Below are 18,915 nucleotides of genomic sequence, written 5' to 3'. Positions count from 1 at the left end.
AAATCTCAAAAGAGGTTTTTTAAACTCAAGCAGAGAAACTGTGAGACCTCTGGTTCTGTCTGTCTTTATGTAAAAAAATTAACTTGTGAATGAGCTCCATTTAACTGACTTAAAAGTAAGTGCTTACAAATTACTTCCAAGTATTGTCAACTGAAATAAACGCGTAGCCTAGAAGTTAAGAGTTATGTTTTATTTGGCGGGAGGACTCGAGCCGGGATGACAGTCTCTCAGGTCACTCTGAGGGACTGCTCCGAAGAGGCAGGGGAGGAGCTAGGATATACAGGAGCTTTACAACAAAGACCAGGTAGTTGGAACAATAAAAGATTACTTGTTATCTAAAGAAAGCCAGGCACCTCAAGTTAAAGAATTTAGTGCTTTTCTATGTATGGGAGGGAGCAAATATTTGGGCTCATTGAATTCATTCCTTAGCTATCTAGGGCCAGTATCCTGTCCTTTCTCATTCTGAGTCCGCTCAGAGGGCACCACTGTGAGTGGCTGCAGGCCTGTCCTCACTGGGGGCGGCGGCAGCCGCTGGTGACTTGGTTTCAGCATTCTTTCCTTACTGATATGGTTGCACTTATTTTCATTCACAAAAGTTTGTAAAAAGGGACCCCCCTAAAAAGGAGTTCTGTGCATGTTGGGGCTGAGAATAGATTAAATTTTATTAGGTAAATTAATTTTGTTATTAAAAGTAGGCTGGTGCAGGACTGGATTTGGGTCCTCTGTGTTGAAAACAAATTTACTTAGAACGCTTCTGATAGCAGAGTGTGTGAAACTTTTTGATATTTTTGACAAGGTTCCTATCAAATTCTAATTAAAGTTCTTTTGACCTCAGTTACCTTTGAGATGCTTCAAACAGCCCCTGAGATGTCTCAGAGAAAACTGTTTAACTGGGGTTGACTGGTACGTTGAATTGCACAGGAAACATTGTCAAACGAGTGATAAGCCTCCTCAGATTATACGGTATGAATAAATGTGGTTGACATGGACAGTCTAGAAATTGTATGGAATTTCTGAAATTTGGACGTCCTCGTATCATGCTGTCAGTCCTGATTCTGGTTGTTATCTTGAAACGTACGTCAAGTAAGCTAATTAAGCTGCTTTGTCGAGAACACTGTAATCAGATTTTTCACCTTGTCATTCTGCGTCTTTTGTCACTCGCAGGCGGTAAAGCGGATGCTTTGTGGAACTGCTTCATCTTCAGCAAGACTCATAAAAAGGACCTTTTGACAGGTACAGTTTTGTTTTAAATCATACTTCTGAGCTGGGTAAGATATTTAAGAAGCTTAATGAAAACTCTGATTTCAGGAAACTGTTAGTAAAAGGAATTAACTGCATGGGATTGAGTGAACTGGTGACTGTGGTTGTAATTTTCTGGTTGTCTGAAATGTTACTGGCTGTTAATCTGCATCTTCTAATTGAGATGTCTGCCAAATGTTTGTCTCCCTATCAGCATTGCCGCTAATGTTTAAGATAGAAAGAGAATTCTCCAACGGAGTTGTCCCAGAGTGTAGCTATTCATGATGTGCAACAGTGTGTGCTTTAAGTCTATTGCTAAAAGCACGTGAGTGTAACAATTGGGTGTAAGTGATAAAGTGTACAGCCTGTAAAGTGTTTCCCCATTTACATACCTCTGAGCCTGTTCACGATACCGGATTAGGTTCCCCCAATGTGGATAACAGGCAGATATAAAGGAGGCCCAGCAGGAGGGACCACCCCAGCATCAAGGGACAGATATTTTGATCATCAATGCTTTGCATTGAAATAGTTGTAATCCAAAGGGGAAATGGTGAAAAAATCTGCACATATTGAGGTATGGGGAAGTCATTCTGGCCTATGCATGGTTTGACTTAAACTTTACTAACCAAAGCAGCCTGTTTTACGGCCTTTTGGACATGCATTGTTTATCTGCTTTGGCCTTGAGGAGAAGAATGTATGTGAAAGGCAAAATAGAGTGGCTGTGGTTCAGACACCCAAGGTAAAATGAGGTGGCCATTGTGGACATGATTTCAGATACATTCCTGTGTTGTTGGGAACTCTGATTTTCTGAGCTGTGTCAGACTTGGGACGCCACCGGCCACTCTCCGAGTGGTGTCTGCTGGCAGGTGGCAGCTGCAACCTTATGACCTCAAGGTCTCCTCTTGTAACTATTAATTTTTTAGACAATAAAATTGCTTTAGATCAGATGTTAGCAGAAAAAAAAGAAGACATGTAGTGTCTATACATAACAATAGCTCCTGTTATGTATATGTTAATGCCACTTTAGAAGTTAAAACCTACTTAGATAAAAGCAGACAGCTGGCTACCTGGCTACAAGTCTTCCCCAAGTGCCAGGTCCAGACTGGTTTTCAGGCTAATTCTCCTGAATTCCTCAGGGAATGAGATCTTAATCACACAGGACTTGGATCCAGGACTTGGAACTTGGGACTATTTCCAACTCAATGTCCATTCCCCAGATCGAGGTAGGACTACACGCCATTTCAGCAGGAAGGAGCCAGAGTGGCCATCACCCTATTCCCTGAAAGATCTGGAGGGGAATGAAGCAGGATTAGAGATTGAAACTGAGTTCCTCTGATGAGTTTCTGATTAACCTCTCTGTTCAAAACATTCTCCCCCTTCTTGTCCAACCCCTGTTCTCCTCAAGGTTGAGGATCAAAGGAAAGGGGGGAACTGTAACCGAGAGGACCCTCTGGGGCCTTCCCAGGACAGACCCCTCCCCATATCCCCTGCTGTGGCTCCTCTCTGAAGTATCCTGCAGATACTAGCATCTCATGCATATTTCCTGAGTTTTTCAGATGTTAAAAAAAAACACCACCACATGGAAAAAATAAACTACTTGATGATCATGAGCATGTAGCCCCCAGACCTCCTGGCATCCGGAGGCAGGGAAGGACTACCAATAGTAAGCAGATCATAAAGAATGATGACAGACTACAAATAAAGATGCATTTTGATTACTTTGTGAGTCTGCTGTGCAACACACAGGCAACTCTCGTTTGTACACTGGTTCTCACACAAGCACAGCCGCACTGCCTTTGAGGAGCTCAGAATCTAAAGGACAAGACAGTCGCAGGGAGAGCGTCTAAGGGAGAATGTGGCAGTTGCCCCCCGGGCCCACAATACCACCCTCACCCCACCCCACCCCCTGAAAGCAGACTCTGAGACAGAGCTGGGCATGAACGGTGCCCTTGGAATCAGCATCTGTGGGTGGGCAGAGGAAGAAGCAGGAGGGACTGAGGGAGATGTGCCTCTGCAGCATAGGTCTGATGATGGGGTCGCTGACCCACAGGGAGCTCTGGGCTAGACAGGTTCCTCAGAGTTAGGCTGAGATCCCTTCACACTCTGCACTGACCAACCATGGGGTGTGGACCGCCAGAAAGGGGCATGGCGTGGGCAGCTGGGGCCAGTCCTGGGGAGCTGGACAGCTGAAGGGTGTCCACCGACGGCACTTCCAGGAGCTGAGGCAGCAAGCCCTTTGGATCAGGGGGATGCCGTGGCGTAGCGCAGGGCCCACCGTGCCACCCAGAGCACTCTAAAAGCAGGGAGAGGAGCCATGGACTGCCCGGAAGAACCCTGAAGGCTTCGCTGAGAAGAGTCCCAGATGGTGAGAAGAACTTTCGGGCAGAAAAGCAGGGGTGTCAATTTGAACTACAGTGCACAAGGTTCATTGGTGCCTAGCGGTGTTAGCAGGCAGATAGCTAGATATGAGCAGAGAAAGGCGGACGCAGACCAAATGGCAGGAATTGGGCAGAAAGGAGGGGCACAGGCCAAATGCAGGAAACCACACATCATGTGAGCACCAGGGGTCCCTGGGCAGAGAAAGAAAAGCAGGAACCTTGGGGCTGATAAGGGATCATGCTTTTGGGGGAGGCAAGTGGCCTGGAGAAGAACAAAGAAAGGTGAGAAAAGGCAGGAATTTCTAGTGTCCGAATGTAACCTTTGCTGATTATGCCCTCATTTCAATAAAATTAGCCTTGCAGATCAGAAGTACCCATCATGCACCGACGCCATGACACTTCTGATCCAGACTAAGCACAAAAATCCCTCCTCCCTTCGGGAAGGTGGAGTTGGGATGATAATCAGGGAATACGACCCCAGACCCTTCCCTCCCCAGTGAATATTCCGCCCATTCATTTTCACACCCTATGTAGCTAACTTGCCATAAACTCAGGGCAGCCGCTCCCCTGAGCCTGCCCGCCCTCCCCTGAGAGTGTACTATCCATCCTTTAACAAGTCCTCACTTAACCTTTTTTTAACCACTACGTCTTGTCTCTGAATTTTTCTGGGATGGGACAAGAACCTGGAACACTGGTTGCATCTGTCGGCAACAGTGGACTGGGGAGGGTGGGTTGAGAGGGAGGTGAGGGGATTCCCTCCTCACCCTCGGTGAAGACCTGCCTTCATCCCCTGTGTGTGAAGCCTGGACGCCTCAACTTGTTCCATACCCAGTAGATGAGCATAATTATGTGGATAAACAGTAAACTGTGGCCAGAAAGAATCAAATCATGATGGGCTGGTGAGCAACTCAATAGAAGTCTTTAATCTGCAAATATTTAGTCTATTAGTAAGGAGCAGTGGGTGCGCAGAGGCTGCCACACTGCCTCCCCCCGCAGTGCGGCTCGAGGGCCGCAGTGGACGTGGAGGAACCGGCCCACACCCCTGACTGAGCGGCTCCTCACTTCACCTCCTGGGGCCCCTCATCGGTAAAGCCGCGCTAACAGCCCCTTCCCACGGTTGCGCGGCTTAAAGGCGGTGATGTATCTAACGCTGCGCCGTGCGTGGTGGGTTTGCCGCCTTGGGCAGCACACCAGGGCTGCAGGAAGTGTCCCCGGCCCGCTTTAAGGCCACCGCTGGTCTTGGCCGCTCTGTCACCAAAGACACCGTTTTAGCTGCAGCAGCCCGAGAGCACCGTTGTGTAATTCATCTGCTCGGACGAAGCTGGGGCTGGGGACGAGCAGAGCCGGGGAAGCGAGGGGCCTGTTTTTCCTCCCCTCGCCGGTCCCGGGCTGCGGTTGGAGACGGTTGCCTAGCGACGGGGTCCATTCATCCGCCAGCCGCCCCGCCGAGGCGCGCGGTTCCCAGCAGGGGAGGAGCGCCGTGGTGCCGGTCAGCGCTCTGATTTGTGAGGGTAAGACACTTTATAGATACTTCTTCCTGAAGGAAGTTTTATTCTGAGGTTAACTGGGGACGTGCCTCTGGTGAGAATTACCGCCGGGATGAAAGAAACTATGAGAGGTGGGAGGGGCGGGGAGGCTGCAACCCGAGGCTCCTGCCCACCCTTTTCGTGGAGCACATTATTCCGGAACAGAGGCAGGATGACCAGAGAAGCTGCACAAGCGGGCCTCTGTTTCACACTTGGCAGGGAGAGTGCAGGAGTCTTTTTTCTCTTTTTAAGGCTTTCTGAGCCTCAGCCATTGTGCCGCTTCCTCATCCCCCACCCCCGGACCCCCGACACTGCCGCCCCCGGCCCGGCTCCTGAGAGCTCAGAAGTGGGGCTGAGGGGGTGGCTCGGCGCCTGCAGGGGCCTGTGAGTTGGGAGTTTCTGGGCTGTTCCCATTGAGCTGGGTCCCAGAGCTGTCCCGTCCCCTCCGCTCTGGGAAGCGGACACTCGACTTGTTCCTTCCACCCGCCCTGGATTCCAGTTGCTTTTGCAGGGTGGAAGCACTAAGCCGTGACACCGTTTTAACAGTCAGATTTTCCGTAAGATTAAAAGGAATGAGCTGCAACGTTTTAAGAAAACATGATTTCCTCGGTCAGTAGCTTCAAATGCTTTTCAAGGAGGAAAACGAGGGAAAAAGCAGAGCTAGTCAGAGCAGCCTGGCTTGTTTGAAATTCGTCTACAATGCAAGCTTACAATTAGAGGGCCCGTTTTAAGGGCAACTAACTGAAGAAATCAGCTTTCAGTGAATTTCTAAGTGAAAAAAACCATAAAGCATTCCACTTAGCTGTAAAACCCTGCCTTGAGGCAGAAGGATGACAAGCGCTGGTCCTGGCAGGTGCTACCCTCCGGCAGGTGCCCCGCCTCTGCTCCTTCCGCGCAGGGGGTAGTTTAAACCCATCCAGCTAAGGGGCGTCCTTGATTGACATCAGTCTGATCAGTCAGCACCATGTGAGCCCGAGCTGTCCTAAAGTTCTCAGCTGCTACCTGAGGCTTTTTTTTTTTTTTTTTTTTTTTTTTATGTCCAATAGCTGGATATACAAAATAAAAGAGTAGTCGGGGTCACAGGGGGAAGAGCCTAGCTTCTTTCTCTTACTGTTTAGAATCCAAGATGCCTCCTTGAGGAATCTCTTCCACTCCCTTCTTCAAAATCTAAGGGAGAGAAAAACATGGGAGTCAGTGAGCCCTGTGCCCCTCAGTCATTTCTCAGCTGTGTGCACACTGCAAAGGGAACCCGAGATGAAGAGAGTGAGGTGTAATTATTCAGCCCTGTAATTCAAAGGCAAATCGGCCTGAGGCCTGGAAGATTTGTAGGGTCACTGGTAAATTAGCAAGCCCTGTTAGCACCGAGAATCCAGAAGAAGAATAATCTGAGATTTCCCCCTCCCCACATCACCCCAATCACTGGGAGGAAGGAAGGGCAGGGGCCAGGTATCCACCTTGACTTTTCCAATTTGGGGAACAAGAAATAGATATTTATCCAGGTCAAATCAAAAGAAGAGAGGTTTATTATGAGACGTGCACACTAACACTGGGAAAGGGAAGACTATTCTGGGAATGTCCTCAGCTCCTCTTTTCCTGCTCTTCTGCCTTCTGCCACACTCTTTATGTCTGTTCAGTCTTATTTTTGCCTTCTGGCTCCTGCTTCTGGTTTACCTCCCCACCCCTCAACTTTGGTTTTGGTTTCTTTTCTTTTTTGAAACATTTTTTGTGGGGAGAGGTAATTAGATTTATTTATTTATTTTAAGGGAGGTACTAGGGATTGAACCTTGTGCCTGCTAAGCATGTGCTCTGCCACTGAGCTGTACCCTTCTCCCCCCCTTGACTTTTGATCAAGACCATGGACCCTGCATGGTCCCAGCTTCACCTGCTCTTGAATGTGCCCCTTCCGGGTCCTGCTCCTGGTGCTAACCCATCCTCTTGATATTTTTGGTTGAATCTCCTGGGTGAGCCCATCACTCTGAGCTAGCTCATGTCAGGGTTTACTGGACAGACCATACATGACCCTGGGTCAACAGCCTGTCCCAAGCCATTTCCTGTGGCTGAAGGATAGCCTTGGGGAAGAAAGGAAAGAAAGAGGGTTTGGTAAATCAGGTATGACTAAGGTAGACCCTTCAGCAGAGGCTCCCAATTGTCCGATGTTGAATGTAGATGACCCCTTGGCTCTGGCTGAAAAAGACAGTGCTAGTTTTTAGCAGTCTGTATTGGATAGACAAGCATCCTGAGAAATTATTTCATTCAAGGGGACAGCCATGAACAAACTGTGAAGTGCTTTCAGTGCTTAGTGGATTGCAGGCCTTTGGGAAGGACCAAATCTAAGCAAGGTACTAGTTTGGGCGGTCACACAAAACTAAGTGTCCCAGAGCATCGCAGCTTTTGATGTAGGAGTCCTGGTCCTACAGGAAGGAATTCTCAAGCTCCATTTTGGCTTCAAGGAACTTCAGAGAAGCAAGAAGAGCTCTAGGCCAGGGTCAAGGGAGAGAAAGTCATAGCCAAGGGTCCAGCTGAAGAAGTTTCCCCCGTCCCCCATCATGTGTTGTGCCAGACAGTTGGGATCCCTCTGAGGAGAGGCTGGAGCTCTCCCCACCCTGAGACTCCTGTTCACACACACCACTGACCCTCGTCAGCTGACTTCATGCCTTCCTGAAGGAAGGTTTGACTATGATAGTTTGTTCTTTTGGAAGAATCATGTTTGGGGTTTTTAAGTCCCAGCCTCCCTGTAGGAGTTATGCTCTCACACTCCTCAGCTTGACCCTGGAGAGAGGATCTTTGTCCTTTGTAAAGGAGAAAAACCTGTGTTTCTCCTCTCAACACTCTGCTCTCAGTACTTCCCTTCTGACACCCAGAATCTTCATTCTGGTCGCCAAATGTGTGTGGGTTTTTCTCCCACACCAAGAAATTCTAAGACACCAGCCTAGTGTCCTACAGTGTAACTCAACTCTGACTCTCTCTACCCGGAGACAGCATCAGGTCCCACAGGTTAAGGGCTTGGTCCCCCCACTTCAAATGCCAATTGCATGTCCAGATTGTTACCTGTGCTTGTGGCCAATAGGCTATAAATCAGGGGTTCCCATTACCCCCTCCTCAATTTGTTGAGTGGCTCAGAGAACTGTTTACTTACTTACTTGTTTATTATAAAAGGACATTATAAAGGGTACAGATGAACATCTAGATGGAAGAGATGCAAAGAGCAAGGTATGTGCGCAAGGGAGCTTCCACGCCCACTCCAGACATGCCACCCTCCCAGCACCTCCACGTGTTCACCAACAGGAAGCTTTCCAAACCGTCCTCTCCGGCTTTTACAGAGGCTTTGCTCCAAAGCACGGCTGATTAAATCATTAAGCCATCTGTGATTAATTCAACTTCTAGCCTCTTTCCTTTCCCCAGAAATGGGTGGGGAGGGACTGAAAGTTCCAACCGTCTAATCACGTAGTTGGTTCTCTTGGCAACCAGCTCCCATCCCGTGATAATCTAGGGACTTCCAAAATTCACCCTATGAATATATACTCAGCCGTGGTGGAAAGGAGGCTGTTATGAATAACAAAAGATATCAGTTTCATGTTTTTCATTCTGAAGCTATTTTACGAACTGAGGACAAAACCCAAATATTAAAACAAAAGATGTCTTTATCACTCTAATCAGTTAGGAAATTACCAGGGATTCAGAGCTGTGAGCCAGAAACTGTGGGTGAAGACCAAAATGTATAGTTCTTATTAGAAATCACAATATCACATGCTTCTTAGCTGAAGAGAGAAATTGGTAAATTGCAATGGACCATCACTGTTGGGGAGACTGAGCGTTCCTGATACCACAGTCACCATCCTGCTCAGGATGGAGGCAGTGGTGTCAAACTCAAGCCTGCATTCGAGAGAAACCTGCTTCTGCACAGGGAAACTGGTTAACCAGAAGTTCCACTGCCTCGAAAAGCCAGCTCTTTCTGAAGCTGGCAGACCTGTCATTAAGGAGTGAAATCTATCTATCTATTTTATTACTCTTTGTCAGTCTTTTTATTATTTTAAAAAATCAGTAGCAACTTTTAAACCTCGTTTTTAAAAAAAAGTAATTGTCAAAGCATTCCTAACTACATTAGCTCCAGTAATACAACAGCCCTGTGGCTGCACCGGGGCAGGAGTTACCAACCCTGTTTTGCAGATGTGGGACCTGAGGCTCAGAGAGGAGAGAGGGCTTGTTTCTGCAGGGGGAGAAGTTTCCCTCGACTCTCTTAGGGTCCCTGGCTGGTCTGATAATTAAGCTGGCAAAGACAGATTAACAGGAGAAAAGCACACAATTTTATTTAACATAATTTTTACATGACATGTGAACCTTCACAAGGAAATGAAAACCTGAAGAAACAGTTAAACCTGTGTTTTTTATGCTACATTTGATGAAGAGCAAACAGTCATGGAGAAATATGCTAAGACCATGGTAAGTGTAGTAAACCGGGGAAACCGAGCCAGGACTGTTGTCTGGGATTTTCTTGGTGTCTCTGGGTGTAGGGAGGGCACCTGTCACATGAGGGTTTCACGACCTGCTCCAGGGAAGAAAGGAGGGGGAGGCTCAGACCTCCTGCTCCTGCCATTTTCTCAGACTCCTTCAGCTTAAGATACTCAATGTGTCACGGTGTACGGAAGCCAAAGGCCTCGTACTTTGACACCATATACACACACAGTGCTGTTCTGAACCCTGTCGTCTCGTGCCTCATACACGGCACGACTGGAATTTGAATCCCGGCTCGGGGTCCAGGTTATCCAACTGTACTTTTCCATCTCCATTTTACATGGTGTCTAACAGCCATTATATAAGTTGAAGCTAAACGCGAAGCTGATAATGTTTTATTAAAACAAAACAAAACAAAAGATGGCTTCTTTTGGCTGCTAACCCATCTTAAATGAGGCAAAGAGAAAATAAATCATAAAACAGCTTCTTATCGCTTATGTTTTGGAACACGAGCCCGGCTACATGGAGAATTTACACCAGTCATCTGTTTAAGGATTTAAGACTAAACTCAAATAGTTTCTTGGCAAAACATAGTCTCTTACTTGAAAGAATTTTGAGAAGGCATTCTTTAAAGCTTTCTTAAGTTTCTTGAATGTCTAATAGTGTCTCAAGTTACATTTTCGTAACTTGCAATATTAATAAATTAAAATATGGATTCAATTTTCCTTAAAATATAATTTTAATCAAGAAAAGAATACACAGCTGAATTCATTTTGACATTATTTTTTAAGACTTAAGCACTTAAAAACTGCCTTAAGCTATTCTTTGATGAGCTCAAGATATGTTTAGATTCCCACATCATTACTAGCACAGGACAACTTTTAAACACAATTTTGTCCTTTCAATGAACATGTCAAGGTGAAATTAATTTACTTGTTTTCTTATCTGCTTCTTGAAGATCCAGGGGAAAGCTTTCATCATCAACCAGTGTAAAAATAAAGAACAAGAAAACACTTGAAGGACTGGTAGGATTTCATCAGGGCTCGAGGCCCCATTGTGGCCTGTGTTCCGGCATTCTTGCCTCTAAGTTTTTCCAGTTGCCCGCTAGGATTAGGTTAACTCTAAGAAATTTCACATCACTAAGTAAAGTACACACAACCCACGCCAGCTGATGATAATCACCACTGCCATCTTGCCCTAAAAGAACCCGTGTCTTCCTGAAATCTTGGTGAACAAAAGAAGTCATTTAGGTGACAACCCACATGACGCAGCAAGAGTACCTTAAGAAGTTCATGGTATCTTATCTGTCAACAGTGTCCAAAATCCCTGATGTGAAAGCTATAAATCATTAAGCCTCCAAAAATTACAAACACTCGGCTGTGTTTGCCAGAGATGCCATCATGGAAAATTCTGAGAAGCCTTCAAGGGCTTTCTCCCTAGATAAATTGTAAATGCAGAAAGGGGGAAGGGCTCAGTGGGGCCAGGGTGTGTGTGGGAGGGTGCAGATGTTAGATGAATGCAGGAAAGAATTTGGCCAATAAATTGAGATTCACTTGCTTTCCATATATCATCTTTTTAAAAAGCTTGCTTTTTTAATTAAGTGAAGCATATATAAAGGGTGCATATTAATAGTGTCCAGGCTGAGGACTTTATATGAAGAACACAGCTGTGTAATCAGCATTCAGAAAGAAGAAAACCGGACTGTCACCAGCTCCCCAGAAGACCCACTGACACCCCCTTCCCAAGGGGCACTCCCGGACGGATGGGTCGGCCTGTTTCTGGGTTTTACGTGGAAGGAAGCGCACGGAGTACTCCCCTGTAGTGTCCTGCCTTCACCTGCCCTCATGTTTGAGAGTCAGGGTACAGTTGCCCGTGTGGGCCGACCCTTCCTACCGCTGTAACGCACCCCGCTGGGGGACCACAGCCCAGATTATTCAGTCTAGTTCTGATGGGCATGTGGGCCATATATTGTGAACCAAAGGTTACTGTCTGGCTTCAGAAAGTTTTAGAAAAAACAACGATGTATCTGAGAGAGAAAAGTCGGGGGATTTTTATGCCGACGTAGAGAAAGTAAATGGAGGGGCTGCTTCACTGGCTTGGAACTGGCCTGGCTCCGCTCTGCTCCCCACCCCAGACCCCAGACTCAGGAAAACTTGTGAGCCGTGCTCGTGAGAACGTAGCTGTTGCAAGGCGGGTGAGATCTGAGTCCCAGAAAATGAGGGGGCACTTTGGGTCTGCGGGAGTAAACACAGGAAGTTGCACGTGTGTGTAAACTTCGGAGAAGCCCTCTGGACTCTGGCAAACCCTCTGTAAATATCTCCGAGCAGCTGGGACACCTCACTGAAGGTTACTGTGACTTCAGCCTTCAGCATCGTGACAAGGGTGGATGTCCAGTCACTTCTCAGCCCCCTAAACTCTCAGGAGAAAGTGAGACCGTGAGGTGCGTATTTGATCCAATGGGCTTACTCAGGTCCTGGCAGACTGACCCCCCTATTTGCAGTGTAACTCTGGCCAGTAGCTTCTCTAGCCTGTGGCTCACATTCTTCTCCCTCCTTCAAGGACACAGCAGGTCCCCTGCTGAAGGTCTCTTTTTGGAACTCACTGTCCTGTGCTCACTATGTTTCAATAATCTGAGGCAAAGCCAGCTTGTTTCCACAAAGTTTCTGTTTGTCTGGGTGCAGTGGTTTAATATATTTCTAAATATTTCAGAGAGGAAACGCTTGAAATTTCACTCTCTGATCACCAGTACATAAATTCAAAGTGCCTTTGGGATCTAAAGAAAACAAGAGTGCTCATTTGAAGGAAGGAGACTGGGAAAATACCAGGAAGTGTAGTGTTTGGATTCATCAGAAAGATTTTTAAAATATTTATATTAGTATCAAGAATTTATTTATGTTTCATATCTTGGCAAATCTTTGAAGAAATTATATATATATATCTTCAAAGATCTTAAGCATTATTTCACAAAGAATATGCTACTGTTTTTTTAACATTTTTTCTTGAGTTATAGTCATTTTACAGTGTTGTGTCAAATCCCAGTGTAGAGCACAATTTTTCAGTTATACATGAACATACATATATTCATTGTCACATTTTTTTTTCGCTGTGAGCAAGAACGTGCTACTGTTTATAAACACAAATGTATGAGGCAATGGTAGACATTTCTTAAAAGAATTAAGGATTTTAATTATAATTTTTATTTTTCCTGCCTCTCTCTTTTAAATTAAAAAAAAAAATTTTAAGTTGGAGTATAGTTGATTTACAATGTTGTGTTAGTTTCTGGTGTACATCATAGTGATTCAGTTATATACAGATATATGTATATATTCCTTTTCATTATAGGTTATTACAAGGTATTGAATATAGTTCCCTGTGCAAATGGTAGGACCTTATTGTTTATCTATTTTATATCTAGTAGTTAGTATCTTCAAATCCCAAACTCCCAAATTACCCCACCCACTTCTCCTCCAGTAACCGTAAGTTTGTTTTGTTGGTGAATCTGTTTCTGTCTTGTAAATAAGTTCATTTGTGTCATTTTTTTTAGATTCCACATATTATACCATTTGGTATTTGTCTTTCTCTGTCTGACTTACTTCACTTAGTATGATCATCTCTGGGTCCATCCATGTTACTGCAAATGACATTATTTTATTCTTTTTTATGGCTGAGTAGGATTCCATTGTGTATATATACAACTTCTTTATCCAATCATCTGTCAATGGACATCTAGGTTGCTCCCATTTTCCTGCCTCTCTTTACTGCATACACCATTTTACTTGTTTTTTTCTAAACTTTGTGAGCACTCTGATGATATGAGATGGTGGATTCTAAAATTACATCTGGAAGACAAATTAATGACTTCTCAGGTTGAGCAAAAACCTGTGCTGTGGTTTGGGAGGCTCAGTCTCCTGATAAAGTTCACAGAGAGGCTTAAAGTACAAAAATATGATGCTATTATTTTTTTCCAGTTTTATTGAGAAATAATTGACATACATCACTTCATAAGTTTAAGGCATCCAGCATGTTGGTTAAACTATGAAATAATTACCACAATAGATTCAGCTAACATTATCTTCTCACATCAATACAATAAAAAGAAAAAAAGGAAGAAAAGAGAAAGAGGGGAAAAAGTTTCTCCCTGTGATGAGAATTCGCAGGGTTTTTTCTCTTAACACCTTACATATATGTCATACAGCACTGCCAGTCGTTGTGTTGTACATTACATCCCCTGTACTTATATGTCTTATAACTGGAAGTCTGCACCTTGCGACCTCCTTCCTTCGACTCCCCCTCCCTCACCCTCCACCTCTGGTAACCACAAGGGTCTGATCTCTTTTTCTATAATTCTATGAGTTTGAGATCATATAGTATCGGCCTTTCTCTGTCTGACTTGTTTCACTTAGCATAATGCCCCCAAGGGCCACCCATGTTGCTGGAAATGGTACAATTTCCTCATTTTTATGGCTAATATTCCTGTGTGTGTGTGTGTGTGTGTGTGTGTGTGTGTGTATACATATACACACTACCACTTCTTTATCCATTCATTCACTGATGGACATTTAGGTTGTTTGATGATATATTTAAAATAATTATAATATTAAAATAATTCTAAAAATAGAGTAATAATAATTAGTGTTCTGTGTGGACCCTGAAAACATGAAAGGAATAGAGCTCTTCTTCATGCCCATGACTGTCAGTTCTTTGAGGCAAAATTTTCTGTGCTTTTAACTTTCATGCCAGTCACTGTGTACTTTAATACATTTTCAAAATTAATCTTCACAATGATCTAAAAGGTAGGTGTTACTAGCTGCCCAGATGAGGAAACTGCGCTGAGAGAGGTGAGCTCCTTGCAGGGGCTGTAAGTGGCAGAGCTGGGACTGCAATCCTGCTCTGGCCTGCAGCTCGAGCCTCCACCGCTGCTCTTCCCGCCGCCCTCGTACATATAAGCTGCCCGTGAAGACTGACATCGAGGCCAAATTAGCCTGGACACAGAGGCAACACCAGGCCCAGGAGGGCCAAAGGCTTACATTGCTGACTGCAAAGGTGAGGACAACCTCTGCTGAATTTATTGAAAATAATGAAATCTAGTTTCCCAACAATTTAGGGCACAATGTCAGTATTAAAATTTGGTTTTGGTTTTATCTCTCTTTTAAAACAGATGACGTGAAGAGAATTCCATTTGGAGAGCAAGGACTGCTACGTCCACTGAATGTCTACTTTTTGCTGTTAGGTACAAGAATGGAGACGTTAACAAAACTGGTCCTACATCAAAACACACAAACATGTGACTATTGCATCTGTCACACTGGGCAAATGATTATTTTGCCTCTTAAGCTTGCGTTTACTATCAACACATAGTCAATCTCCTTATGATTAATAACCTATGATGAACCCCTCTGTCTAAACTGCTCACATGAGTTCTTTCCTACCATACCGAGGCATTCACAAATAACACCATAATAACACTATAAGAATTCAAGTATTTTGTTCCTTTAAAGGTTCATTTACAAGTTTTCTCAGTGAACTATAGGGTCAGTTTTCTGCTGCAAACTTTTACCAAATTTATGCACCTCTCTCCTCCCATCTTGCCAGGTAGAGCAGCCTCATGCTAAAATCAAGCTCAAAACTACAGATTTGTCCTTAGGTAAGATCCACACTCCACTCTCAGGAAACAATTCTAGAGGGAGAGAGTCAGAGTAGCAGAACTAACCATGTGGAGCACCTGATCCCGTTTCTTCCTTAAAAATGGAATTACTGAGCCTCTGAGAAGCTAAACGGCTTACCTGTGGTAAGAAAGAAATAACCTGCAAATCCAAAATTTACACTCCGGCCATCTTTTTTGGCCCCCTATATACAGCTCATGCCAAATTCAATCCTATGGTCAGAGAAGCCCCTGGTGTGAGTTTTGACACATCACTATGCATCATTAATGCTTGGAAAAGGCAGATTGTTGGTGAAAGCTGGTTGAGGAAAAACATGTGAGGGGACCCCCGGCTTCTGGTCTAACCCCAGTTACCTTCCCACCAGCCCTCTCCTGTCCTGCCCCTTCCCGACTTTCCTGGACTAAATTACTCAGCGATGCCGACACCACTCTTGTCTGAGCAGCAGCAGCTAGGGCAGCACCTACAGCGGCACATGCATCACCCAGGCGGAGATGGAGACCACCCAGGGCTATCTGGTCAGTGCATTTACAAGGATGCACGCAGGCTAGAGAGAAGTGAAAGAGAACTGGACCAAAGCACCCAAGAACGCAGAAGCTGGAGAAAAATGGTGACTTAACCGACTTGATCAAGATCACACGGCCGCTTGGTGCCAGAGTGGGGATCTGAACACTGGCCTTAAGAGGAGTCTGGCAGCTTCACACAGTGCTGTTCTCCCAACAGAGCCTAGTTTGGGAGGTGCTTCCAGAGGGGTAAAGGGTGGCGCAGAAGTACAAAGGGCAAGGACAAAGGAGGATGCACGTAATCAGTGGAAGTGTTTACAGAGAACCTACTCCCTGTGTGTTGGACACTTGTTATGAACTAGATGGTGTCCCTCCCAAATTCATATGTTGAAGCCCTAATCCTCAATGTGACTCTGTTTGGAAATAGGGCCTTTAAGGAGGTGGCTAAAGTTAAATGAGGTCATCAGAGTGGAGCCCCTAATCCAATAGGACTGGGTTCCTTATAAGAAGAAAAAGACACAAGTGAAGCCCACGTTCACAAAGGAAGGGCCACATGAGGGCACACCAAGAAGGTGGCCATCTTTAAGCCAACAAGAGAGTCGTCAGGAGAAACCAAACCTACTGCACCTTGATCTGGGACTTCAAACCTCCAGAACTGTGAGAAAACAAATTTCTGTTGTTTAAGCCACCTAGTCTGTGGCAGTTTGTTATGGCAGCCTGAGAAAACAAATACAACAAAGATGACAACAGTGAGGGGCTCCTTAGGGCAAGTTCTAGCTCAGTCTCCTCCTTCTCCAGGTGTGCCAGAGCCCAGGGAGGAGACGGGGGAACAGGCGCAGGCAGCTGAACCGGAACAGGTATTTTCAAGTTAATCAGGTTCAGGCTGAAACAGACAAGTAAAAAGACATAAATAATGATGAAACTTGTAGAAAGTCATCAAAAATTTATCTTTTTTTTATTGCCTATCTGTTTGTACATCCTTTAATTGTCTTGTTTCTTTAGTGTTTTTATAAGAACAAATATTTATCTCAGAAACTCATTTCTTGAAAACTTAGAACAAATCCAGACTATTTGGGGCTTCAGATTGTTGATGTCTGGAAAATAATAGTTTATGTCAAGAAAAGTCTAAATTCCGTTAAAAGAATCTGTGGAGGGATGTCGGCAAAAATGACAGAGTAAAAGACATCTGGAAAAATCTATTCCATAAAAGTGAGGACACTGGCAAAAATTGTCAGAATCAACTTTTTTCAGAACTCTGAAATTTAATCAAAGGCTTGTGGCAATCTGAGAAGAGTTTATTCAAGAACAAAGACTCAGTCTCAGAGCAGAAAGCTTTGCGATATTTTTAACTTGCTTTATTTCCCCTCCCTAACTCAACAGTAGCCTTGATAATCAACAGCCCACAAGCACAGTGAAAACCAGCAGCCTGGCAGCCACTGGAGGGGGCAGAATGGGGATGAAGCTCCTTCAAAGCCTTATTCCCAGGGAATTATCTTTATTTGACCCATCTGGTGGTTCTTGGAAGACCCCACTTGCAAAACTGTCTTTATATAAATTGACGTAGAGCTTACCCACTGTCAAGAGCCATTTCCCAGAAACATTAGTTGAAAATATTATAGCAGCCTAAGGCAGCAAATAACAGTTGGGTCAAACATCAGGCTAGCCAAAAAGCTTAAAGGAAAAATCTGGGGAATGAGATGTCTGTAGAGAACTTTGAAAAGCTTCAACATATTCCTGGGAATCTAGGAGGCTACATGCATGCCCCGGGCTATACACATGTTCAGGAAAGACCTAAGAAGGCCAAAGATGACCTTGAGGCTCTGCACAAGCAGGAAGTGGAAGCTAAGACATAGTTGGAAAGTGCTGATCTAAATGTTGAAGGATTTCCCCAGATACTCACACAGAGCTCCTCAGCAAAATCTGTGAGAATTACTGGTCCTAACATTTGATAAAGTTTGTGTCTGATCATTAACTGACCATGAAGCTAAATGAGCAGAGACATCAGTAGCCACACAAGACAAAGTATACAGAATTAAACTACAGAATTAGTTCAGAAAAGTCACTAAGCAAACCAGCAACAACAAATGCTGTGAGGGGAGAGAATGACTTCCAGTGTTACTGCATATTTTTTAATGTCCAATTTTCAACAACAATAAAAATTATGAAACACAAAGAAACAAGAATGTATGGCCATACTTAGTGGGAAAAAGCAGTCAATAGAAACAGTCCCTGAGGAAGCCCAGACACTGGGCATACTAGACAAAGAGTTTAATTAGCTATTTTAAGTGTGTTCAAAGAACTCAAGAGAATCATGTTTAAAGAACTAGAGAAAAGTATGAGAAGGATGTCTCATCAAATAAAGAGATAGAAAATAGTTTAAAAGAACCAAATAGAAACTCTGGAGTTAAAAAGTAAAATGCTGAAGTGGAAAAAATTCACTAGAGGAGTTCAATAGCATATGTGAGCTGGCAGAAGAAGGAATCAATGAATTTTAAGATGGGTCAATTGAGATTATCCAAATTTGAGGAAAAGAAAAAAAAAAAAAGAATGAAGAAAAATGAACAGCACCTAAGAGACCTGAAGGACACCATCAAGAATACCAAGATATGCATAATGAGAGTCCCAGAAGAGGAGAGGAAGGGATAGAAAAAATACTTGAAGAAATAATGACTGAAAACTTCCCAAACTTGATGAAAAACAATAATTTACAGATCCAAGAAACTGAATTAAAAAAAAAACAAAAAACTCCAAGTAGGATGAGCTAAAAAAGATTAATATGTGGATTGTAATCTGCTCAAAGCCAAAGACAGAGCGAGAGTCTTGGAAGCAGCGAAGGAGAAGTGATGCTGCTTGTGCAGAGGAGCCCCGATAACACTGACAGCTGATTTCTCATCAGAAACCATGGAAACCTGAAAGCGGTGGGATGGCCCATTCAAAATACTGAAAAAAGACTGTCCAGTAAAACTACTCTTTAAAAATGAAAGAGAAAGTAAGACATTCTCAGATAAACAAAAACCAGAAATACTTTAGTATTCAAGCTTAAATGAAAGGACTTTAGACAGTAACACAAATCCATATGGAGAAGTAAAGGGCACTGGAAAAAGATAATTACATAATAAATATAAAACACAATATAGCTGTATTTTGGGGTTTTAAC

At 44.2% G+C, this 18,915-nt stretch overlaps 1 long non-coding RNA gene across 1 annotated transcript in view; it reads left to right on the top strand.

Annotated features, from left to right (window-relative positions):
- LOC105065332 (uncharacterized) overlaps positions 1-18,316 on the top strand; it is a 174,778-nt gene extending 156,462 nt beyond the window's left edge. Inside the window, exons 3-5 of the long non-coding RNA XR_012509115.1 lie at positions 1,165-1,233; positions 14,389-14,638; positions 14,754-18,316. This is a non-coding gene — a long non-coding RNA (uncharacterized LOC105065332). The remainder of the gene's footprint in view (positions 1-1,164; positions 1,234-14,388; positions 14,639-14,753) is intronic.
- Positions 18,317-18,915: the final 599 nt, after the last annotated feature.

This window comes from Camelus bactrianus, chromosome 9, assembly GCF_048773025.1.
Source record: "Camelus bactrianus isolate YW-2024 breed Bactrian camel chromosome 9, ASM4877302v1, whole genome shotgun sequence".
NCBI classification, from domain to species: domain Eukaryota; kingdom Metazoa; phylum Chordata; class Mammalia; order Artiodactyla; family Camelidae; genus Camelus; species Camelus bactrianus.
This window is presented reverse-complemented; position numbering and strand designations above follow the sequence as displayed.